The 25,464-nt window shown below is 47.6% G+C and overlaps 1 protein-coding gene and 2 pseudogenes across 3 annotated transcripts in view; 2 read left to right on the forward strand and 1 right to left on the reverse strand.

Annotated features, from left to right (window-relative positions):
* LOC149362457 (uncharacterized) overlaps window positions 1–25,464 on the reverse strand; it is an 84,190-nt gene that overhangs the window by 17,354 nt on the left and 41,372 nt on the right. The window lies entirely within an intron of this gene.
* LOC149362459 (uncharacterized) lies at window positions 513–2,755 on the forward strand (annotated as a pseudogene).
* Window positions 13,924–16,893, forward strand: LOC149362460 (uncharacterized; annotated as a pseudogene).

Below are 25,464 nucleotides of genomic sequence, written 5' to 3' on the forward strand. Positions count from 1 at the left end.
ATGCTGAAGTTTCATGATTCGCTTGTATAAAATTGCGGTCTTTGTGATGTGTGTGCCTGCTCTACCTTTACGCATGCTCTCCTTTTCTGTATATATGCTGTTGTTGTTTCACCCCATTAAACAGTTGGTAGTTGAGCTCGTGAACTGTTGTATGTGTTTCTTTCTGTGTCCTGTCTAAGTTGTTGCGCAATTCACTTATATACTATGGATGGAACGGATAAACGCAAGCCGCTGGTTATCGGTGCTAGTGGAAGGCCGCGTTGTTTCACTGGAAGGTCGACGCCTGTCAAGTACGTCAGTAACACAAAGGCTTGGATGACACGAGCCCTGTTCAGCGACTGGCTTAACTCTTTAAGGACCGCGCCATAGGCTCATAGCAAACATCGTTCCCGCACCAACTAGGGCGCCCCTCACGGCGGCGAGCGCACACTCGGAAGGATATGATCGGCCCGCTGGCGTTCGGAAAGCCTGTTTGGGCTGTTCTGCGCGTAGCTGTTGCCTTATTCGGAACAATGCCGAAATGCAACACGAATCGCTGCGTCGTGGGCTGCAAAAGCACGTACACCAACTCACCAGGAATGAAGTTTTATAGGTTTCCGAGCCGACCGTATGAAAGAGAACGGCGTCACCGCTGGAGCGCGCTCGTCCGACAGCAAAAGTAAGTTGTTTTACGTTCCGGCGACATGCCAAGTGCATTAACGATAAATTTGTAGCTTTTACAGCAATGACGGCAGCAACTGGAGACCTGCAGTGCATAGCAGTATATGCAGCAAACATTTCATCGGTGGGCCTCTGTCAAGCGACCGCTATACTTTGTGGGGATTCATGTTGCCCCTCGCCCGCCGGATGCACCCTACCGCGGCTCTTCCTCCGGCGGCCCCCACTAGGCGCAGCAGCGGAGGGAACGGAGGGGAGGCGCCCGCGACTACGCGTCGTCACGTGGGCAGCCCTCCTTACCCACCCTTCCCGGTTTCGGCGGCCGCGCGCACGGGACAGTCTGACAGAGAGTTGACAGCGAGCCTTGAGAGAGAGCGGACGCGACACCAGCGGCGGCCCAGGTGACCTGAACTGCTCTGTGCCTGTCTCCTGTGCCTGTGTCCTGTGCCTGTTGCCTGCCGCTGCTGCCTGCGCGCGACTGAGGAAAGACATTGGGAGATCCCAATTAAAGGTTTTGCCTGCGGGCTTATTCCTCGGAGGTGTGTTCTTCGCGGCCACAGGTGTGGTCGAGCTAGCGGAGTGGCGTTGGCCCTGAGTTCAGGGTCCGAACCGTGCCAGTAACCCCACAACTTTTTTGAATTTGCCCTCAGCTTGAGATAGTGTGGCTAACGCCACCTCATTTTGTGCATTGACAGCTGATTTGGTTGCGTGATCGCGGTGCTTTAGTGAACCAATATTGTTTGGCTGTGACTACCCCACAAATGCGAAGCGACGAGGTCCTTTTTTTTTTTGCCAGAAAAAGAAAGCGCCAGAAGCAAAAGATGCAGGAGGAGCGACAGATATCCAGTTATGACAATCAACAAACAGGGTGTGTCTCAAGCCCCGAACCATAGATTTCAGACTGCCCACCTTACAGTGACAACGTAGTGGCCTCCGTCGGCAGCCAGTCTGCAGATGACACACATCGTGTGGATGTAAGATGTAATTTGTGCTTTTCATTGCATTTAATTTGACTGGTGTGCTAAGCTGGTTTTAAAATGCTGGTTTCAGGCCTCAACAATGACTGAAGACGGCAATGTTACTTTCAGCGTGAACTTCACATTTCTGTCAGAGTTGTGCGATGGAAATGCTTCATCCTACAAAAGTCACAAAGAAGTGTGCAGCACAAGCTTGGGCAGCTCACACAGTCCGGGCTTTTCGGACAAAAGCACTGGACCAGCGTGCAAAGCGCCTTTCTTCGCGGGGTTCAGATCTCTTCAACACGATGAAAACGTCTTTCATGCGCTGACAGCAATTAATGTTTCATTATTTGCTCTGCTTTTAAGCATACTGCCACCTGCTCCAAGAAAGTTGAATGAGCTGTCCATTGAGAACAAGATTCTGTTATTTCTGACCAAACTAAACATGGGCTGCCATTTTCTGTTCTCGCTCTTCTTTTTGGCGTCCACAAAACAAAGGCCTCTCGCATCTTCAAGGCTCTACTTGTAAACATCCATGCTGCAACAACGAAATGGTTATACTGGCCATCACAGAGCCGTTCTGGCCGCATTACCTCCATGCTTCAAAGTACACTATCCAAAATGCAGAGTTGTTATAGATTACACTGAACTTGAAACTGAAGTGCCTCCAGGAATTGAAAAACAAAACCTGTGGTATTCGGACTACAAAGGAAGGCACACAATAAAGTACCTTGTTGGAATAGCTCCGAATGGCCTTACAACTTTTCTTTCAAAAGGGTTTTAGTGATACTGCGCTAACAGTTGAATCAGGTTTTTTGTCTCTTCTTGAACCAGGAGATGTCGTCTTAGCCGATAAAGGATTTCCAGGCATAAAAACAGGTGTTGGCTCGCAGGATGCAACGTTCGTGATGCCACCTTTTGCTACCAGTCCACAATTCACGGAGTCTGAGGTGGATGCCACATATGAAACTGCCTCCGTGCGCATTCATGTAGAAAGAGTGATTCAGAGGCTGAAAATTTTTGACATCATTACACGCAGGATACCACATGAGGTGACTGGTTATGCTGATGAGATTCTTCTTGTACTAGCAGTGCTAACAAACTTGAAGACGCCCATTTTTTCCAAGCCACCAAAATAATGAGGCTGAAAAGGGGAAAAAATTTATTGCACGTTTTTTATATACACAAGAAGTCAAAATGACTGCCCTTACTGTGAAATATATGAGGCTTTACATGTCACTGTATGAAAAGTGTAGAAATTAAGTAAAGCAGTTCTCATTAACAGGCACTGTTTTCGGTCTCTGTTGGTGATGGGATGGCGACACTTGTAAAAGGATATTGCCTCTACACGAACAATACTAAAATAAGTAAACACATCACATGTCTGTACATTCATGCAATGCCCTGAGAAAGTACTCAAAACAAGTTTTGCAGCTTGGGCACTGCAGACGACAGAAACACATCATTTCTTTTCACTTGGATTGTGAGTGAGTCCACTTCTGTGGGTACATAAAAGTAGCAGTGCTGCAAGCCTAGCACATGCAAGCAGATTTGTATTTGTGTGAAGTACAAATGGCTGCCTCTTAAATCCAGAATGTCTTCACCGCACAGGTATTTAAGCAGGGGTCTCTTGGTCGAGCTCTCTTGTCTTCTTGAGACGTGCCCCGCTTCAAATAGAAGTCTTCCTTTCTCCAAATTCTTTCAACTAAAATAGCTGTCAAGGTCGTGTAGCTCCCGAAACCCAGCTAAAATTAATATCGGCACGTTGTTTGCCACCATCACTGGGTGTCTAGTGAATCCCTCATAAAAGTCCCTCATATTGCGCGCGCTCTCAAGCTCAAATATCCACTCACTGGAACACGTCTCGGCATCTAGTGAGTACTCTGGTACCTAAACTTTCGGTTGTGGCGTAGTTTGCCTTTTTCTCAGCAGGCGGCGACGTGGGAGAGATTTTAATCTTTGGCGCGGCAGCGGCACAGATTGAGAAGCATGGCGTCGACCTCGCGTCAGGCCGCGCAAAGAAAAAGGTGTCAGTCGCGCGATTCAGCCGCTTCTACTGCGGATTTGTTTGATGAATCAAGCAACGAAGAGTCAGAAAACGACTTTTCAAGCTCTGATTTCAGCTCGGAGAGTGACTCTGGGTCACAACAACGTGGACCGTCAACTAGTAGCCGAAGGTGAGCATAGTTTTGCTTTCCACTCGCTGTTGAGTAGGTATGCGTGATCGCTACATGTTCTCACTATTTTATCTCTGTTTCTAGGGTTTCCACAACTTACGGGAATGATCTCCTGCCGCCGGCGCAGAAACATATCGAGTTTTCGCCCAGGAGAGAACCCGGTGTGCACTTGACAGAAGATGTGGGCGTGGCACTCAGAAGCGCACAAAAGAAATTTCTTACTGCCTTGGACTTTTTTTTCTTTTTTTCTCGGCTGAGGTCAATCAAACTATTTGTGAGAATACTAATAAATATGCCTGGACAAAGATTTTGGAGAAGCCCACGCATGCTCGTCCCGACGGCTCTTGGGAAGAAGTGGCTCCAAGTGAGATGCTCAAGTTTATTGGCCTCGTAATCTACATGGGAATCGTGAAAGTGCTGTGACTGAAGCTTCACTGGAAAGTGGGAAACATGTACAGCGGTCTTCTTCCGCCACGGATTATGCCACGGCGCCGCTTTATAGCACTGCTTGCGATGCTGCATGTCGCAGACTTGGACGACGTCAGTCAGCTCTCAAAAGGAGAGCTTCGGTTTGTCTATTGGCTCGTTCAACACGTAAACGAAGTGTCGGCGAAGCTTTTCCAGCCGCATCAAGACCTCTCTGTGGATGAGTGCATGGTAAAGTCTAAAGGACGATCGGGAATACGGCAATATATCAAAGATAAAGTAATCAAGTGGGTCCTCGCTGACCCCGACACCGGGTGTACTGCAGAGTTTGGAGTTTACACAGGCAAGCATGAGCAGCCAGGGCCCCGCGGGTTAGCTTTCAATGTAGTTTGTCAGCTATGTGCCAAATATTTGGATCATGGCTACAAAATTTTTATGGATAATTTCTACACTTCTACACACCTGTTCGCTCACCTCCTCGACCGACGAACATTTTCTTGCGGAACAGGAAGAAATGATCGCTGAGGATTCCCTGCCGAGCTAAAAGACGCACAATGGGAAAAAAAAGCTCGTCGTGGTGACAATCGATGGATGCGTGACCGAAGCATTCTATACCTTCAGTGGAAAGACCGGCGTGTTGTAAATATGATGAGTACCATTCACACTGCCAACAAAAGCGTCGCTGCAAAAAGGAGGGAGAGAAGCGGAAGTATGTAGACCCAAATATCTGTACCAAAAACAAATCCTAATTCATGATTACAATGCCGGAATGCCAGGAGTGGACAAATCAGATCAGGTGATTGGTTATAATGTTCTGATGCGTAGCGTCTGCTGGTGGAAGACCCTGTTCTTCCACTGCATTGACATTGCATGTGTCAACAGCTTTATTTTATCCCAAGCATACCACAAACTTCATCTGGAAATCCCTGAGCTGACAAGAAACGCCTCATTTGAGCATTTAGCATCGTGGTGTAGCAGTGCAAAGGACGGGACACAAGAAACAAGGAAGGACGTACACAGGCGCCTGTGTACGTCCTCTGCCCGTCCCTTGCGCTGCTCCACCACTATGCAACAGCACCAACTAGCCCAGCAACTTGCTCTTCTGACCATTTAGCTTTTAGAGAAGAGCTGGTGCAACAGCTTCTCTATCTTGAAGGTGCCATGACAGCTCGTGCTCCTCCACCGCTTTCTGCAGAACACCCGCTCCACGAGCCGCAAAAAGTGGAGAAGGGAAAAAATTGCAAATTATGTTATGAACAGACCAAAACTGAGGTGAAAACTACTGTTTTCTGCAGTAAATATAGCTGTTGCGACCTTCCGGCACGACGGTCAAGGACGGGAGCGCCTAGGCGGGCGTTTGGAGGCTCGCGTTCATGTCTTCCGAAGAAATCAATTAGGAGCCTTGCCGGCTCACCCAAAGCGGAAGCTCTTTGTGTGAGCGTGGGCGCTGATGCCGCGGTTGGAAGGGGCTTTGGACTGCGTTGGGGAGAGCCAGTTGTACTCCGGACGCCGAACGACGAGCAGTTTGCTTCGCTGACTGCTCAAGCGTTCCGAGAGATGTGCAGTTGCTTGCAATTGATTCTTTGTATTTAACATGTAAATAAATTCACCGAGTTAAGTTTTAATCGACTGGATCAAGTCTGATCATTCATGATTAGGCCAACGAATAGCGGCAGCTACGCATAGTTACAACAACAGCGCACATCTGTGCTTCAATGCGGCCTGCAACTGTTTTCATGAGTGGCACAGGAACCGTGCTCAGAACTGAGCGGTGAGCAGTGGTGCAAGAAAGACACACACAAAAAAAATGTTGTACATAAGCCTGCCACATTTTTTTGTCTCAAAGTTAGAAAAGAGGCATTGTATCACATTTTGTATATTCTGGAATAGTTTTATTACTCTTTTTTATTTCCGTATTCAAGAATTTCCTTCTTTTTTATGCTTTTTGATAGAGCAAAGTTATATTTTGAGATTTTTTCGTAATTTTTTTGTCGTGAAAGTGCATTCATTTAGCTGCATATCGATATATGTTACAGCAAGCTAGCAGAAAAATTCATTGAATAAAAAAATATTTTCCTACTTGTATCAGAATTGCCTTTTTTGTGGGCGGTCCCGAAAGAGTTTACTCCCATACCAGGTGCAGAAAAATTTAGGGTGAACATCTCCGCATTTATGTCCTGAATATTTTGATACCCATTTTGTACTTGCCAATACAAAGTGGGACCTCCTTCTGTACAAACTGCTTCTGACTGTGCATTCAAGAACCTGATAAATCTACATTGATGGAACAAATGTAAACAGCATTTAGGCCACTGAATGTTTTTCAGTGTTGCTACTGCTTCAACGATGAAACACGTAGCTGTATATGAAACACTGCAATCACATCACTGGACTGAGGCGAATGTATTTGTGTCAAAATGCTTAGCAGATGTTGCCATGAGGTTGCTAATCTTGTAAAACATGCACTGTGCCAGGTGACGGGAGCCCACATCACAGCGAGATGACTGATGAGGTGCAACAGGTTGCTGCCGTAGCATATGACATGAATGTGAGAGTGGACAACTGCTACGACAGTGACCATGCATGGCATGGCACCGACCTTTGCAACAGAAGCAGTTTCCACCCCTGCTGTTGTGGCCCTATTACAAGAGACCCATGAAGTGAATGGTAAGCTTTTTGCTGCTCCTTGCTGAGCTGTGGGTCCCCCTTTTCACTTCAATCCGAAATGTGCGCCCTTCAAACATTATGGGTTTCAGCTTCTGGCACAATGTCAAAGCGCGCCATTGACATTTGCAAAACATTTTGGTCAATGCATTTGCACATCGACCTGTTGCTAAAAAAACCTACCACACTAGATGGGTGCCTCCTAGCCATGTAGCATAAGCCCTATCAGTTATGCCATGCTAAATATTTGACAAGTAGCATGCATATAAATACTTCGTGCCTTACGCTCAAGTGTACAGGCAGCGAGTTGTGTGTGCTCTTGACAAATGCTTCAAAGTTGTTCAGCTCAAAAAGACTGCAGCTGGTCATGTAATTTCTTTGTAATTTGTTTTGTAGTTCAAGAGCATAGACTATTGGGTGAGTTGGTCTTGCACTGGAGATCACTTACGAGTGCACACAAATGAGTACAGAGAGAGACGGGGAACAGAACTGCTTGTCTATTGCATTGCCATTGCACCAGTTCTAAGGCTTGCTCAAGTTCATTATTTATCTAAAATTGAGTTTATCATTTGCCTTTATTTTCTTATTTTTGGTTTTCGCACTTCCATACCTGTGTTTTCATTTGCTTCAACCCTCTTTATTACACATATTACTTGCATTCCCTTCTTCCCTCGTTCTGCAGTTTTGCAGCCAACAGCATACTTCTCCTTTCAGACTGGCCACTAATGCAAGCTGTCAATATAGCGTCACTTGCTGCCTCTACTGTCCATGTCATTTATTTGTTACAGTCTGCTAGGTGGCACCGCCCTGGTTAGCTGGCTGCCGTGTCGTGCTCCGCTTTCACCTGCCCCTGGTCTGGTCCAGGGCCTCGCCCGCCCCTGGATTTACTCTCCATTGTCTAAGGAAGACTTCCGAAACATGTGGAAACCATTGGCATCAAGGCCCGCTGCCGAGCTGGCCCTCCAAGCACCTCCAAAACTTTGAAGTGGTGTGGTGCCTCGCTAACCCTAACGCGCCGCACCTGCAGCCGAGACCCACTGATGCCTTGTCGGCCTCGGCTTCTTCCGCCGCCGTCATCGCGGGGCCTACTCCAACCACGCTCGATTTTATGAGCGACATGACCGATCCCAGGCTGACAGCCGTGTCTCAACCGGCTGTGTTCAACGCCGTCCCTGCCACCGTGCAAATTCCGGTCGCATTCAACACCGTGAGCGACGCTGCGAGCTCCGAGCGCCCCCTGCTAGCAAACTCCACGCTCTAAGGGACGCCAAGAGCTTCAGGGGAATAGACGCGTCACAGCCAGCTGCGTCTGTCACCGCCGCCAGTGCCACCGCGCCTACTCCAACCACCACATTTATTGCTGACACCAAGACCTGAAGCTCGGCACCTGCGTCGCATATTGTGTCTCAGGCCGACGACTCGTCGGCAGACATGTACCTTAAGGCGTCCCCGGTAGACGACCGTATCACTCCAACCCCGGAAATCGGCTGGAGCACCATCGGTGCTAGCCATAAGCCTGCCTCCGCCACCTGACCCCATGCCGAGCTCATCAATGTTGGCATCCAACTTCCCCCTGGTACCATCACTCCCAAGCTGCCTCTCTACGACGTGCTTGTCGCAGTCATCTCCGCTGCACAACTCTCCTCCAAGACCAGTGCAGAGATCACCCTTCAGGCCAAGCCAGCCCAAAGCCTTGTGTTTTTGAAAACTCATTCCCTTCTCACTGCCCATATCTTGCTTTCTCAGGCATTTTCAGCTTCACGGTAAGCCCGTCAGCATAAAAAAATATGCCACCCATCCTCCCATCTCATGCCTCGGCGTCACCTATACCGTTGGCGGCTACTTCACCCCTGCTGACCTCATGAATAATATGGAATCATTCTCTATAGACATCCTTGCTGCCTGCATGATGGGCACCACTCAGTCAGTGCTCATAACTTTTACTGGTACCGTCATCCCCCACTTTGTATATTTTAAACACGTCGCCTTCTGGTGCCGTCCTCAGAAACCTAAGCCTCCCACCTGCACCCGTTGTCTCGCTCTAGGCCACCGTGTCCACCAATGCCCCCAGCACAGTGTTGCGGCCAAGTGCCGTCGCTGTGTCGCTCCTCTACCCGCCGACCCTACCGCTCATGTATGTGCCCATCCCTGGTGCATTCACTGCCAGGTGAACACCCACCCCTCCCTCGACCCCACTTGGCCCTTCCTCGCTAAGTGCGAGTGTGCCAAAGCTGCATACCTCCGACGCCAAGCTTTGCGCTGGGCCACGGAACCCACCCCCTCCTCCTCCTCTAATCATGAATCGCCATCAGCTCCAAGCACATCACCACCAGGCTCCTACACCGCCAAAGTTAAAGGATTCTCAGTGCCAGCGTTTCTCTCTTCAACTACACCAGCCTCTCCATCCGACTGACGAGAGCCGCTCCTTCGACCTCTGGCTCGCAATGCTGGAACGTCAGTAGAAACAGCAGCAGCGCATTTCCCATGATCTACAACAGCAGATCCATGCCTTCAGTCAAACCCTCCAACCACCTCCTCTCTTCCCAGCTTACCAAGCTAAATGAGCACCTTGCCAAATGCACCACTGCCTCCTCAACCGCTCAGGTCGCCCATTTGGCTGATCTTGTCGAAACACCCACACAGGCACACCACACTTGCTTGGTTCAGCTAGAGACATCGGTTCTCTAGATTCTTACCACCCTCCAAGCACAATCCAAACAATTGGAATCCTTCACTTCTATGCTCCACTCCCTGCATGAGTCACTGCCCCCAGCCAAAGAGAATGCGTACCCTCATGAGCCTCTACCTCTGCACTCTCATAATGGCGTTTAGTGAGGAACTCAAGATTGTGCAATGGAACTGCCTAAATCTTTGCCATAAGACCCCCCCCCCCTCCACCAGTACCTACTCACCCGCCCCTCCCTCTCCCATTTTCTCCTTCTCCAGGAGACTCGGACGGCCTGCACTGTCACAGGCTACCACGCCTACCATGCCACTACAGCCACACCACTTGCGTTTATTTATGTACGCAGCCACGTGCTCGTCGAGCCACTTGACATCCACCCTCCTTAAATATTTAGTTGGTGTGGTCTATTACCACCCTTCTTCCTGCATCTCACTCGCCCTTTTGTCTTTCTACAACCACCCTGTCAATTCCTCTTTATTCGCTGCTAAGGGCAAGTTCCTTCACTCTCTTCTTTCTACCTCTCACCTCCTCTTTGGTGGTGACTTTAATGCCCCTCACACACTCTGGGGCTGCCCTCAAACCCTCAAACCCGGCCGCCTCCTCCATTGTCTGGCCCAGGAATGCCACCTCACCCTTCTCTCCCCTACTCGAGCGGGCACTGCCTCACAGCGCCCCAGGACACCCGACCTCACTTTCTCTCGGGGTTCACTCTCCTTTCACTGGCAGGTGACAGCCGAAACTCTTCTCAGTGACCACTTTCTCATCCATATTACCACCTCTCTTTCCCACATCCCTAGACGTCATCCGGTCATTCACACTGACTGGCATGCCATTTGTACTAATCTCGAATCGGACCCCTTTCAATCCTGCGACGACTGGACGTCACGCATCACTGCAGCGCTCATGGCCAGTAGCCGTCGTGTTCGCTCTTGTCACCCAGTCCCAGACCCAGATCCTCACCTACTCCGTTTATGGCATTGCCGTAAACGTCTTCAACGCTCCTTTCGCTCCCAATCCCACATGCCCAACTTTCCTCCCGGATCACTGCTCTTCGGGCAGAGATCGTCGCCCACTGCGCCTCCCTCAAGCACTCTCGTTGGAGTGCTCGTTGTGATGGCCTTGACTCTGCACTGCACTCGCGATCCACATGGTCTCTCTTTAAATCCCTCCTTGGCACTAACTGCCGAATTCATAAACGCTACTCGACTCGGCGCTTGCCCTTGACGTCGTGCAGTGGACAAAACGGCACCTCCTCCACTCAAAGAGCCGTCGCGTTTCACGAAGTACACTCGGCGTTTACTCCACAGAGGAGCTCCTTGAAAAACCGCCCTCGACTCGAGATTTTTCGCAGCAATTTCTGACAAACAAATGTTGTGCAGCTGCAAAATAATACCGTACGTTGTCGGTTTGCATGATTATTAGTAGTGAACGGGCATTTTAACTTGCAAAAATGCACTCCTCTTCGCGTTTTGCGAAGTGTGTCCCTGCGGGCCAATTGAAGCCAGTTGGCAACTCATCCACGGGTCGCAGTTTGACTGTTTGGTGCTATCGTCAAGCTTGCAAGCTTCATTGAACATTCGTTCTTTTCAGCTTCCGGGCGTTTCATCCAAGAAGGAGTAGCACGCAGGACAGTGCGAACGAGACTGCCGCAGACGGGCAAGGGCGGTTCGTGTACACTCAAGACGAACAAGAGGTGCTCACAGGACTCGTTTGGAAATATGACCACATTATTGAGAGTAAGCAAACGAACAGTGCTTCCCTGCACGCCAAAACGAAGGCCTGGCAGAAAATCTGCACTGAATACAACAGTCAGCCAAATATCCGACCGAGGACCGTGAAACAGCTAAAGAAGAGGTGGGACAACAAAAAATCCCACTACAAGAAAAAGAGATCGGAGATCAACCAAGATGTGGACGCAACATGTATATTGCAGCATAACAATGCAACAGGAGCAAGCAAAATTTCAGTTTTCATGCTTATGTGGATTACGCGTTGGCACTATAAATTGTCGCACTTTTCACCAGGCACAGCATTTTTAGGCGCATGTGCTATGATCCCGTGACTGTGCAAATGTATGGAGTATTGATATCGCTAATCTGTAAACTGCTCAGTTACGAGACGTAAAGAAAAAATCGGTTGCAAGATTCTCTGTGTGCTGGCTCAAACACCTTAGTATGCAAGGAGGTTTGAGCACCATGTGCTAAATTAAATAAGGAACTTTCCTTTTCCAATGCCAGTTTAACGGTTAAGTGGTATTTCACACTGTAATGGTAGTGCATTCAGCCATGCTGTGCACTTTCTTTGCATATGTGTTTGCTGTTCTACAAGAACTGACACTGACGACCCAGTCTATTGTTTTCTTTACACGCTTGTTACCTGCTGAACAAATTGCTTAAAAAAATTATTTTTCCATTTCTGGAATGGTTGTGCAATTCGAATCAGTGCCAGATGTGCAGTTTTTGCATTTGAAGTGAATGCTTATCTTAGGAAGTTGTAAAGGCTCATGGGAAAAGAAATTGTTGACTGCTGGATTTGTCATTGTTTCCTATGTTCCATAAGCACATGCCATTTATCTGAACAAATGACACAGTGCACATGTGACGTCTGGCCTGTTTCAGGTGGTGGGTCGCAAACTTACTGACCAATGAGCCCCACACTTCCTCAAGTGGGGGCCATTACGTCCTATATAGAGACTCGGCTCCATAATCCATACGACAGCGACACCGTGTTGCAGCCAGTCCTGTCTCTGGAACCAGCTGATATGTTTGAGGCGATGTTCACGATTGCTGGACTGATGGCCCCGGTAAATATGATCTGAAGGTCTCAGCCATTATGCATTCCTTTCGATGACTAGGAACACGAAACGCGTTATGAAGTAACTGAAGCTACCATGTTTCAAATATTTGCATGATAAGAGGATGGAGCACTATGATACATGAGACAAACGGAGAAGCGAGGATTGCTGCGCTTCCTTCTCTGTTTACAATATTTGCAATAATACTAATTTTTACTCTACTTACCATTTGAAAGATTTTTGTGCTTATGTTAGGACTTTATGATCTTTTTGATCTGTTACAATCGTACTTGTGCCAGTTGTTTATCCTGTCGTATGAAATGCATTCTTTTTTTTTTCTGTGCCTGTCTGTGAACGCCATATTTTGTTTGCCTCCTATTAAGTGCTCATATCTATTTGCTTCCCACGTGTTCAGTGTCAGGGAGCTCTTGAAGTAGAAGTTGTACCTGTTTTTAAGCAAGTAATTCTGCACTCACAGTATAAGCCCTCACCCTTCTTCAGCTTCGCCATCTCAGGAGCAAGGCCCTGCAGAAGCAACTACAGTTGCTTCATCTCCTGCAGCTGCTTCATCTCCTGCAGCTGCTTCATCTCCTGTTGCTTCTTCAGTTCCTGTAGCTGCTCAAGCTTTTGCAGCTCTTGCTGCCCTACAGGCAAGGCTTCCCCTTTGCCACAACCTGACAAGGATACCTTGCCACTGCAAACACCTCCTGCAGCATCTGTGTTGCAACACAAGGCATCACAGCCAAGTGAAGAAGCAGCACAGAGAGGCGGGCGAATAGCTGCATTGCAGCGCATGTTTGCTCCAGAGGCAGAGCAACGAGTCACTGCATTCCAGGCAGAAGAAAGGCGCAAGAATGAGGAGCACCGCCTTCAGATGCGCATCCTGAGTCGCCACATGGCCCATCAAAGGAAGTGCCAAAAGATTGAAAGGGAGATTCTAGCGGTTAAGCTAGAAATACAGAAGCGAAAACTGGAATCACTTAATTCACGGCCGCAAGAATAAGCCATAGGCACATGGTCTTGCATTTTTGTGCTATTAAAGAGATGTCATCAACAGGATAACACAGGACAATGATACCTAGAAAAATACAAAACAATAATTGAAAACAAGAAACACAGCTTCTGCGTGGACTCGTGACCTCCAATCCGAAACCAACTCGCCCAACAGTCTGTGCTCCTGAGCTACAAAACAACAAATTGCAAAGAAAATACATGACCACCTACAGTTATTGAACCAGACAGCTGTGTTTGGTATGTTTGGTTTTCACACTTCCATATCTATTCTTTCATTTGCTTGTACACTCTAAAACCAGGACAGATTACTTGCGTTCCTTTCTTCCCTTGTTCTAAAATTCTGTAAATCGCACACTTGTTTTTACGAGTTACTATTTGTGGCATCCTACTGTTTGTTGGTGTTGGTGCTGCTTCTTTGCAGCAAAACTTAGCGAGAAAGGTGCGTTGTGATATGAAAATAGCTAACATCTTTGCAGAGGCTGACTGGCAAGACCATCGCGTGAGCCTCAGCGATGAGGCAATTACGCAAAATGAGACACAGATAGAATGTGGAGCCGAGGAGACCACAGGTGGGCATGCAACACAATCTGTGGTCTCATCTCAAGTTGCTGCACCCGCAGTGGCCTCACCCCCCGTGGTACCATCCCCAGAGGTCCCATCCAAAGTGGTCCCACCCCCAGAGGTGCCACAAGCAAGAAAGCGGAATACACTGCCTTTGGAGAGGCAGAGCTCCAGGCTCGGTTGCTGGGGCTTTCCAATGAAAATAAGAGGAAAAAAAAGGAGCATGTACTCCGTATGAAGTTGTTGAGGGGGCAGATGGAGGAGCACAAACTAAATATAGAAATAAAGAAGACAAAACTCCAGCTCCTGTAGATGGAAACCACTCTCTTGAAGGGAGAGGAAAAACAAGAAACAAGTCAAACATTTTTGTCAAAAACATCATTTTGGTCTGTTTTGTTTCATGCTGTGTCTGGTGCAATTGCAGCAATTGTTATTAGCTTTGGCATGCAAATGGAAATGGAAACAAATGGAAACATATGTGAAAGCAGCTTGTCATTGGTCGCCAATGCTGCATACAGACGATTATAATTCTGATCAAGACAGGGAAGTTCATCATCAAAACTTGAGATTAAAAATCAAGACTAGCGCGAATGTCATTCGCGAATTATTCGGGAGACTCCCGATTTTTTATGCTTTTGTACGATTGTATGGCCAAAACAAAAATCTCCCGGAAACACGCCCACGTTTAACCAATTTTGGCCAAATCCTTTTCAGGTATCGTGTGCCATGGCGCTGAGTAAAGAGCGCAAGAAATATCTTCAAGTGTTCTTAAGGCAGTATACTACAGAGTTTGGCTGTAATATGGCGTCGCAGAAAGGCGAGCATCATGCGTTTTGCACAGTTTGCAACTGCAACATCAGCATCTCGCACGGCGGCAGAACCGACTTGACTATGCACGTTTTGTCGAAGAAGCATGCCAGCAACCTTAAGTACCAAGGGAACCAGCACCGTCTCCAACAGTTTTTTGTGCACAAGACAGCAGCGATGTCATCCGTGCGGAGTGCTTTTTCACGGATTTCTTGTTGGAGCACAACATCCCACTGAGCGCTTCCGAACACGTGGGACCTCTGCTGCGCAAAATGTTTCCGGAGTTGGACGTTGCAAAACGCCACAACTGCTCTAGGACTAACCAAGACTACAGCAATTGTCGCTGAAATGGCACGCCACGCACAAGAGAGCACGGTGAGCGCCCTGGAAAAGAATGTGTTCGCAGTTGCCATAAATAGTTGCCATAGTTCGCAGTTGCAGTTGCCGCAGTTGCATTGACCTTGAGCTGACGCTTCGCAGTAGCGCAACAGTTTTCAAAGGCTGTAGACTTCTTTCGGCTATTTTTCACGGCGGAAGTTATAAATACTATCTGCCTGAACACAAACAAGTGTGCGTGTATGAACATCAATGAAAAACCACCGTACGGGAGAAGGATGGAACCTGGAAGGAGGTGACAGTGGAACAAATGACAAAGTTCATTTGCTTTGCTTCTCTATGTGGGTGCCTTGGAGTTGCCCTGTATCCACATGTACTGGAACATAAGCACCTTGCTCCCAGGTCTTCGACCTTCAAAAATCATGCCTAGACATTGTTTTCCAGAGCTTCTAGCCATGCTCCACGTTTCGGACAAATTGCTGAACGGCGCGACTGCTCAAAAGCTTGACAAAGTGTCGTGACTTCTGGAACACACCAATGACTGCTGTGCTCATTTTTGTTAGCCCTACCGGGAGATTTCTGTGGATGGGAGAATGGTGAAATCGAAGGCTTCATGAGGAAAACAGCAGTACATGAAAGAAAATTACCAATTGGGGTTACAAGTTGAGGGTATTGGCAGATCCAAAATCACGCTACACTATTCAATTCATAGCATACACTGGAAAGCGTGAAAGGCTGAGTGCAAGCGGTCTAGCCTTCAATGCTGTCGCCAAGCTTTGTGACAAGTACCTTGGCCAAGGTTATTGTGCATACACCAACATCCCTGTTTTTGCACCTTCTCGAACGAAAACATGTGGCATAACTAGGAAAGATCGACGCAGATTTCCTCCTGAACTGAAAAGTGAGAAACAAGGGAGACAAGCTCAGAGGGGAGACATTTATTGGTTGCGAGGCAAGAGCGTGTCGTACCTTCAGTGGAAGAATCGCCGTGTAGTGCATTTGGTAAGCACAACCCACACCGCCAACCGTCATGTGCTCGTCAAGCGAAGAGAAAAAAAAGAAGGGAAATGGCAGATAACAGTAAAGAAACCACACCTTCCCCAGGCAGGGCAAACAAGATTGACAGTAGGGAAGCCTGGGAGGCCTTGCCAGAAAGCCCAAACACGGAGCATCGACTGGTTAAAGAGACCGCCGAGATCCAAGGGATTTCAACCTGCATACGAAGCAGCTTCCCACCTGCCCTAAGGTGTCTCTCCTCAAGGGTAGGGGAGAGGCCTATTCTGTTGGACAATAAAGTTGATTCACTCACACACTCCCACTATTTTTACCTTTTGCTTATTAGAGCAGACAAGTGGGAAGTTCCTCTTCTTGACGAGCCGCAGCCACCAGAGGCTGCTGTTGGCAGAAGTGGGGCAACTCCAGAAGCAACTGAGCAGGACAGCAGTGCCTTCTTACCTGCTGTGCAACCTACTGATGCTCCCAGCACAGCTGCAGCAGTGCTACAGTTGCTTCTGGAGCTGACGCCTGCACTACTGCTAAAGCAGTGGCCGCTGGTGACAGTGGCAGGGCTTCCAGAGGTCGGATGGCCCTTTTAGAGAGGTCTCTGGGAGAAGAAAATGATATCAGAGTCTCTTTACTTCGAGAGGAGCACGCAGTGCGTCTCCAGCTAATGCGGGAGGATCACCAAAAAGTTCTGAAGTGGAGAGAAAAAAAATGCTTGACAAAAAAAAAAAATCTAGAGACCGAATCCTCCAGATTGAAAAAGAAATTACAGCTGAACAGCTTCACAGCCTGCGAGAGGCACAGCAATAAACAGCGACTATGACTGAATGAAACTGGAATGCTGTCTGAATGCTTGCACAAACAGTATGTGGCAAATCCACATAACTGCACTTCATTTGCACACGCATGGTTTCAAGTACATGACTCAGTGGGAACAAACATGCAGCCCCGTCACCACCTTGCATGCATGTGTTAGCACTCCCATAACTTACACACTGTCATGCCTGGAACCCAGTCTCCAAATGATTGCCAAAGCCAACCGTCAGGATGAATCCTGACGACTACGTGATCGTGCTGAGGCCGCGTCGTACGGTCGCCCTCAAGGCAGCCTTTCAACAAGGTGAGCTCGGCGCTGCCATTTCCCAACTCATCAGTAGGCAGCACATGAACGCCATTACTATTTCTCTCAATTGGAAACAAAACATCATCGTCTGTAGCACGCAGAACCGCAAGGCAGTTCAGAAGCTGCTAACAGACATTCAACATATATAACCAGCAAAGGATCACTCTCGCTTCACGGACACATCAAGCTCACCAGTGATGTGTGTTGCGGAGTGATTTCTGTGTATAACCTCGAATCCAGTGAGTCCCTGAAACATAGTGTGCAGTGTAGTAGTGGTGAGCTAGTCCATGTGCACAAGCTGGGGAAATCCAACGTAGCTGTGCTGACTTTCGAGGGATGCAACATTCCGCGTTATGTCCACTACAAAGCAGAACCAGCTCCAGACAAGGACTGCAGAAAACAATGCCAGCATGCCACCATTCCGGCACACTGGGGCACCGGGTGGACAACTGTCCCACCCAGGTCATTGAAAGATGCGGCCTTTGTGGCTAAAATGTGGGGGTTGGTATTGAGGGGATGGCCCCCCTCATGACTGCAATCCCGTGTGCATAATCTGCGAGGGCCCGCAACTCATCAGCTCCCGCGAATGCACCAGGAAGAAGCTTCTGGCAGTGGCTAAACGGAAGGACTGCAAAGTGACCGAACGTTTGAAATCGATTGTTGCCCATCTGTACTACTGTGCACAATCTAGGCATGATGATGGAGACTTCACAGTGGCCAATACTGAACCACATTTCAGATAGCCACAAAGACCACTTGGACACTTTTCCCTCATGTGAGGACCCAAGACTTCTGTGGAAGAAGTGGATAAACAACGGTAAGCAACTTCATAAACTACAGGTGCCATTCTGGTTAATCTAAATGCAGTGTTTCATTGTCTTAAAAAGAAATGAGTAATCTTATAGCAACAAGTACTTGTAGATGCGATTGTAGTTCGTAGAACGCATGATCTGGTTGCCTCAGTGTATAATTCTTAGTCTCCCTTTCGACAGCATGCTTGCATTTCTTGTCTATATGCTGTTTCATACATCAGGTGCAACACTGTGAAAAGTATGGAAGTAGCCCGCATGGAAAAATAAAGGAAAGCGTATTATTCTGCGCCTGTTTTGTGTCCAAGTGGTCTAAGGCATGTGAAAGTGGCAGTGTGCTGTCAGTAATAAAAGCGCATTTTTAATGAAGCTCATGACAAATGTATCATGTAACAAGCCTACAGGCAAAGCATTTATCTAGCATAAAGCATGCCAAGAATTCTGGTTGAAGAAAATAGTACAGTATTTTGGAACTGGCCCCTGCCTGCTTAGATAAAGCTTTGTCTAATGTGCACCTTAAATTGTACCAATCAGCAACCTTAGCAGTCACCCAGCCGAAGCTGCACAAGATATGGCTGTTTTTGGTTCGGCTGTTAAGAACTATGCTGGGCCTACATACCGGAGAGAGACGCATCCACTGATGAAAGCCTTATATGCTCTACAAAGAAAGGCTAGGCTGGGTACAACACATTCCCCTCAAAAGAGCAAGATTTGGCATGAAATATTTCATGCTTTGTGAGGCATCATCGGGATACGTGTGGTATGTCGTATGGTATGGTATGTTTAGCGCTCGTCCTGTCTCCTTCTCTGTCTTTGTCCTAGTTTTATGCGCTAGTCTTTTAATTAACTATGTCATCATCTACACAGGAAAAGGCACCAACCTCGGCACACCAGCAAATGTCAACCCCACGTCACCGATGGGAACGAAAGTGGTGATGAAGCTTCTGGAGCCCTTGCTAGGCAAGGGCTACTGCCTGACCATAATTTTTACACATCACCAGAGCTCGTCGATCTCCTCCTCCAGAACCGCACAGATGTCTACGGCACAGTGAGAGGGAATAGAAAAGACATGCCTCCCGAATTCTGCACCCAGAAGCTGAAAAAAGGAGAGATCCAAGCTTACCAGCGTGGTAAGTGCGTCGCCCTCCAATGGCGCGACAAAAAGGTAGTGACTGTCTTCAGCACAGTGCACAGTGCAAACATGGAGATGTTCAAAGGCTCGAAGGAGAGAGACTTCACAAAGCCAAGCATCATGCGGGACTACAACCACATGACGGGCAGTGTCGACAAGTCAGACCAGATGCTGGCCAACTACCCTGTCCCCAGAAAATGGCAGAAAATATATTACAAGAAGATTTCTCGCCACTTGCTTGATGAAGCGACATTTAACTCCATTGTTTTGTATCACAAGGACGGAGGGAAAATGAACCACCTCGACTTCCGCCTCGCCCTTATTGAAGCTGTCTTTATCTTTCGCGAGGGATCGAGGTGCCTATTAAAGCGTGGCCAGCCCTCTGAAGTATTTAATCCCACACATCTTCAAGAGAGGCACTTTCCGGCTTACATCCCTCCAACCGAAAACAAGGCAACACGGGCCTGAAAATTAGGAAGGACACATCGTTTTGGTGCAAGAGCTGCAACAAACCATTATGCGTGATCCCTTGTTTTGAAATTTACCACAGTGTCCCAAAGCTTCCTCGGCAAAGCAATCAACTGTTTGTCACCACAACTCAGTGAGAGTTAAGAAATTGTTGGCTGTGGTCATTCTTTAATTTTTATCACTCATTACCAGTAGGAAGTTGGTTTTCTGTGATGTGAGAAATAATAAACTTGAATATGCTAATTTGACTTCAAATTTGCTTGAAATATATTTTAAAGATCGAATGCATGCTTTTTATTGCAATAATAATCGAAATCAGGAATAAAAAAATAGGCAGTGTTGTTAAGAAATTCGTTGATATAACAAAATGGTGAAGGGGTTAATATGCATAGTCTGCCGCATGAATGATCTCTGGCGATATATATATATATATATATATATATATATATATATATTGCGACCGTGTGATCCAATCAACTGTTTTAGCTGGAAGTTGCCATGCCTTGGGCATTCGAGGTGCTCGAAGATTGTCTTCTTCCTCGCTCGAGCTCCCTGCTGTCTGGCACGCCCATCTCGTCTTATTAAACCTGGGCTGTGTTCTTCAACCTTTTGTAAGTGACATATTTGGTGGAGGTGCTGGGTAGCGTCCCGTGTACTCAGACTGCGAGGACACTCTTGATACCTGTTCTCCACGTGTGGACTCAACACCCGTCCACAAAGCGAGCCGCCGTCTGCGAGGCCTACAACCGGAGTTCAGTCAACTGACAGCACCGGTAAGAATGGTAAGAGCCATGACATCACCGTGGCTAGCCAGACAACTGAGCATTCCGGGAATGCCCAGCCATTCATCCTTCACGCACCTCGGTCGCCGCCACCGCTCCATGGGGACAGGTTCAAGGACGTCAAGGACTGGTTGGTCAGCTTTGACCGAGTGGCGGGTTTCAATGAGTGGGACAGCGAGCGCAAATAGCACAACGTCTACTTTGCGCTGCAGGACTCGGCCAAAACATGGTTCGAGAACCATGAAGCTTCCTTTACAACCTGGGAGGTTTTTCGTCGAGAGCTGCTAGCAACATTTACCACCACCAAAAGAAAAGAGAAGGCCGAGGTCGCCCTGCACTCGAGATAACAGCAGTCGAACGAAAGCGTCGCGATGTTCATCAAGGACATGACGCGACTGTTCAATTGGGCCGACCCTGCTATGCCCGAGGCTAAGATAGTGCGCCACTTAATGTGCGGCGTAAAAGAGCAGCTGTTGTGAAACAGAGTCACTCGACCCCCCCCCAAAAAAGGAGGGCACCATTGGAGCCGCTGCAAACTACTGATATTCGTCAGGAAAAAATGTACCACTTACCCTATTGGCTTGACAAGCGTGTGCACTGCAGGCTGCCCTCTCACAACTGCCTCACAAATGTATCTTGCGAAATGTGCAATGCTGCCCTTTGTTTCAACAGAGAGCGAAACTGCTTTGGATTGTTTCACTAGGAGAGCCACAAGTCCTAGTCATGCAAATGAGTAACGTCATCACACTGCACGAGCTTCAGGCATCAATTTTTTTAAGCTACTTCATATTTGTGCATTAAGTTGTGTTATTTCAGTTGCTTCCTGTTGATTTTTCCAGCCTGACTTGTTTATCTTCATATCCTATCTTTTCCTTCTTGTCAACAAAAATTACCCCTTAAATGCATGGTGTATCATATATGATACACGAAGAAAATGCAGTCACAAATCGAAACCGTGCAGTTTTGATTTGAGACTGCAGAAAATAAAAATTATGCAGTAAGGGGTTAAGAGGCTTGGAAGCAATCTGCTCTGAATAGACGGGTTGTACTGGAATTATTCAGTGCCAGTAAATCCAGACATAGCACTGGAACGGAAGACGAGACAGGAACTTTGTGAGAAAGACGATACGAAAACGAAAGCTGGAGGGGAAGACAAGAAAAGGAGACTGCTGATTCTCCCCAGTTGGGTGCGTCCGGAGGTGCCGTCTTGTAGTTTCGTTTACCATCTCAGGTATAAATGGATGTTTATGTTTCAGAATGCATTATTCTGCAACTCATGGTGCTGGAGTCGCTCCAGCACAGGGGGGACTTCAAGTTCTGCATCGCTGTAGCCTCGGCTGCGGCGGCTCAGAAGTTATGTGCAGAGGGGGCCTTCTTTGTGAACGGCACCCCAGTCCCGATTGCCTGCGTGGGTCCAGAAGTCGTGAATGTGATGGTGTTCCGGCTGCCACTCTTCATAAGCGACACATCGCTCGCCTCGGCACTAAGCCCTTACGGGAAAGTGTGACCCACCCAGCGCTGAAGGGCCAGTGGCGTGTCGTGAACGGGCAGTGGTTGGTCCGGATGGAGATGCAAAAGGCTGTGCCTAGCTTCGTCTCCATCCTGGGCCACCGCGCCATGTGCGATTACCGTGGCGCCCAAAAAGACTGCTCCTGCTGCAGGCAGGAGGGCCACTTGGGCGGAGCGTGCCGCCCGCCGTGGTGGCTGGCTTGATGTCAAGAAATCCCTTCAAGGCCATCCACAAGTGTCTCCCCACATGAACAACTTTCAAGTGAAGCCGAGGGATGCAGAGGGCTGCGATCGCCTTTTCAAGGTGCGCCCCACTATAGACCTTCTAAAACAAAATATGAAAAAGGTGGCACCGGATAAGCACCAAAGCATTGATGAGCAAATTATCCTCTTCAAAGGGAGATCCCCTCTCAAGAAATATATGAAATAAAAACCTCGCAAGTGGGGCTACAAAGTTTTCACAAAGCAAGCCCTGGAATAATTCACGACTTCCTCATTTATGACAGCAAAAGCACAACAAATGAACATGAATTTGGTATATCTGGAGATGTCGTAACTGACTTGGTACAGGACCTGGAACCGCATGTAAACCACAAACTATATTTTGATAATTGGTTCAGCAGCCTGCGGCTTGTGGACGAGCTGAAGCCGAGGATTTCACTGTGTTGGGACAGTGTGACCTGACTGGACCGAGAAATGCCCTCTTGCTGCCGAAGGTACATTCGAGAGCCAAGGCAGAGGATCTGTTGCTTTCCGGACAGACACTAAATCAGAGATTGAAGTCATGAAATGGTATGACAACAGTTATGTTGCGCTTGTGTCCGGCTACGTAGGAGTCCAGCCGACCGACACCTGCAAACGGTGGAGCACCGAAGAGATAAATGCACCACTCCCATTTCTCATCCTTTTGCAGTGAAAAAATACGGTCTTTATGGCAAACGTATACTTTGCTGACATGCTAATCGAACTGTACCACACCGGCCAAAAATTGAAAAAAATGGCACATGCGTACATTTTTTTGGTTCATCGATGTCTCCATTGTGAATGGATAGCTTCTGTACAAGCGGCACTGCATGCAATTAGGCATCAAAAAGAAAGTGACATGTGCCAAATGTGCTTCCCATGAACATGACTGAGATATGTGAAGTTGAATCACACCTGTGTGTACATTATGCAGCCAAAGTAAAGAAAAACATAATATTCGGAGAAGTGTGGAAAAAACACTGAACCCATTGCTAAGAAAAGTGTACAAAGAACGGGAAGGCTGCAGTGTGACTCAGACAGGATTTCTCATCGGTAACGTGCAAGGCTGGCTTTGCCGCAGCCGAGATAGCCTGGTGCAGGCAGATTAAGTGGTGCTGCTAGAGATAAAATGCCCTTACAGGTGTCGCGCAAGGCCGTCTTTGATAAGCAGGGCAATATTTAATGACTTTAATTTAAATTTTCAGAATAGCAAGTTGATTCATATATATAGGAGTTGTAAATGTAGCAGCTTCCATTGACGGGGTGGAATATCGTTACTGTAGAGCACATGCATGATCTGGTGTCGTGTTATGCTAGGAGACGGCGACAGCAAGGTGATGCTTCTGCTGCAGCACCGTAACTCTAACGAAACAAAGTAGCTGTGCTCATTTTGGAACGATCACAGCGATCAATGGTCTGTTTATCATCGTGGCTTTCCAAACGGAGCACATTTGAGAGAGCTATAACATTGCGAATAAGGAAAGAAGACAATGAAATGCCAACAAAACATCTAGTCCTGACTTTCAACTTAAGTATACACCTGGAGTTAAAAAGCAAGGTAAGCGAAAATTAACATTCGACATTACAAGCCAAATCCGCGAAGATGTTTCAAATGTCAAAGGTACGGTCATGGGTCGCAAAGTTGCTGTGGCTGTGAAACTTGCACAAAATGCACTTCAAAAGAGCATGCTTCTGAAAAGTGTGAAGCAGAAGCAGTATGCTGCGCAAAAAGTGAAGGTTATACCCCCTTTCAAGGTCATTGCCCTCATGGAAGAATGAGAAGGAGATTATAACCATGAAGGCAAAATCAAATATTTTTAAGGAACTGAGGAAGTAAGACGACTCTTCCAATGCAAAGAACACTTTCAACTGCATTGCAAAAACAATGCGGTGCGTGGGGCTGGTGCACCCCACCAGGCTCCGGCCACTGTTCAAAGAAAGGAGGGCATCGTTGGACCACCTGATTGGACACCATTCTCCAAACTTCCTTTCCCAGCCAAGGATCTTGGGGAATACAAAGTGTATTTAACGGGCCGTTGCTTTGCTACCGACAAACTCTTTTCTCAGCTGTAAATATGTACAAATAAACCGACTGTACAGTTTCCTCCATAACAGAGTGCGACATCGTCCTTCAGAGCCGAGACCTGCAGGTCTCAACGAGGCGGTCAACTCAAGTGTCCCTCAGTCTCCAACACTGGTTGGCAGGAGCTGGGATGGACCAGGCTTTAGATTTTGAGAGAATAATCTTGAACCACTGGGAATCAAGCGTTTGTAAATTGAGAGGGGTTTATCTTAAGGCTTTTTTAAGACAGCAGAGCCAAAGCGGAGAAAGCGTGGTCATGGACCTATTAAATTGTTGAAGTCGGACTTGCTCTTGTTATGCGAGGAACTGTCAGTAAAAGTGCAGAGCAAGATAACAAAACTTGAGCTATGCAAGACTATTCCTAAACACGTCAAGAATAAAGATCAGCTTGTAGATACGTAGAACTTGGTATGGGAGGCTAAAGAGAGAGCCGACCATAACAAAACAGCTGACTGGGAGAGGGAAAAGAGAAAGAATGGCAAAAATTGGAAGCTGAAAAAGAGGGTACGGAACTAATGCGATTGGAGCTTCACAGTTCCAAAGAGAGAAGAAAATAAATGTATAGGCGCCTACGAGCCGCCTCTTTTGTGTGTGAACAACATGGTGCGTTTTTTGGTGTTTGCTTTTCGACAGCAACTCTGTGCGTGCCACGAGTTCCTCGTCCACTAGCGCATGAGGACTTTAAAAAAGGGGCCGTATGGGCATGACCTTTTGTCCGCTCCTCAGTGGAGAAGCCGTCGCCACGTACTCCCGGGACTCTGAGCCGATGCACCATATCCTCGAAACCGCAAGCTGCTCTGGAAAGACCGTCCCTTGGGGGGCCGCACTGCCTGCGTGTTTGTGGATGGACTGCTGCCGCACTCCTCGGTAAACAGTATGTTCGTTACCCTTTTGAACTTCCATCGACTGTACCTAATTGGACTCTCACTTTTGTTCTGACCTGTGTAGACAAGTGTTTATTCCAATGTATAACTTAATTCAGTGTGTATTTAATGTGATGTGTTTTCCCACATAGTTCTGTAGGATGTTCATTGCGCCTCTGAAAAACCTGTTGTATTCTTCAATCGAACCTATAAACGTTCTTTTGTTGTTGTTACTTCTTAACAAGCCTCTGTATCATTCACTACGTTTGCTTACCGGCTATGCCGGGCACAGAACGGACACCCCCTCATTGTCATGACTCAGTGATGACCTCACGTAATCAACGAACCCGTCACAATTAACTGCATCCA

Source organism: Amblyomma mixtum, chromosome 2 (genome assembly GCF_055824585.1).
Source record: "Amblyomma mixtum isolate Tamu chromosome 2, ASM5582458v1, whole genome shotgun sequence".
Taxonomy (NCBI): domain Eukaryota; kingdom Metazoa; phylum Arthropoda; class Arachnida; order Ixodida; family Ixodidae; genus Amblyomma; species Amblyomma mixtum.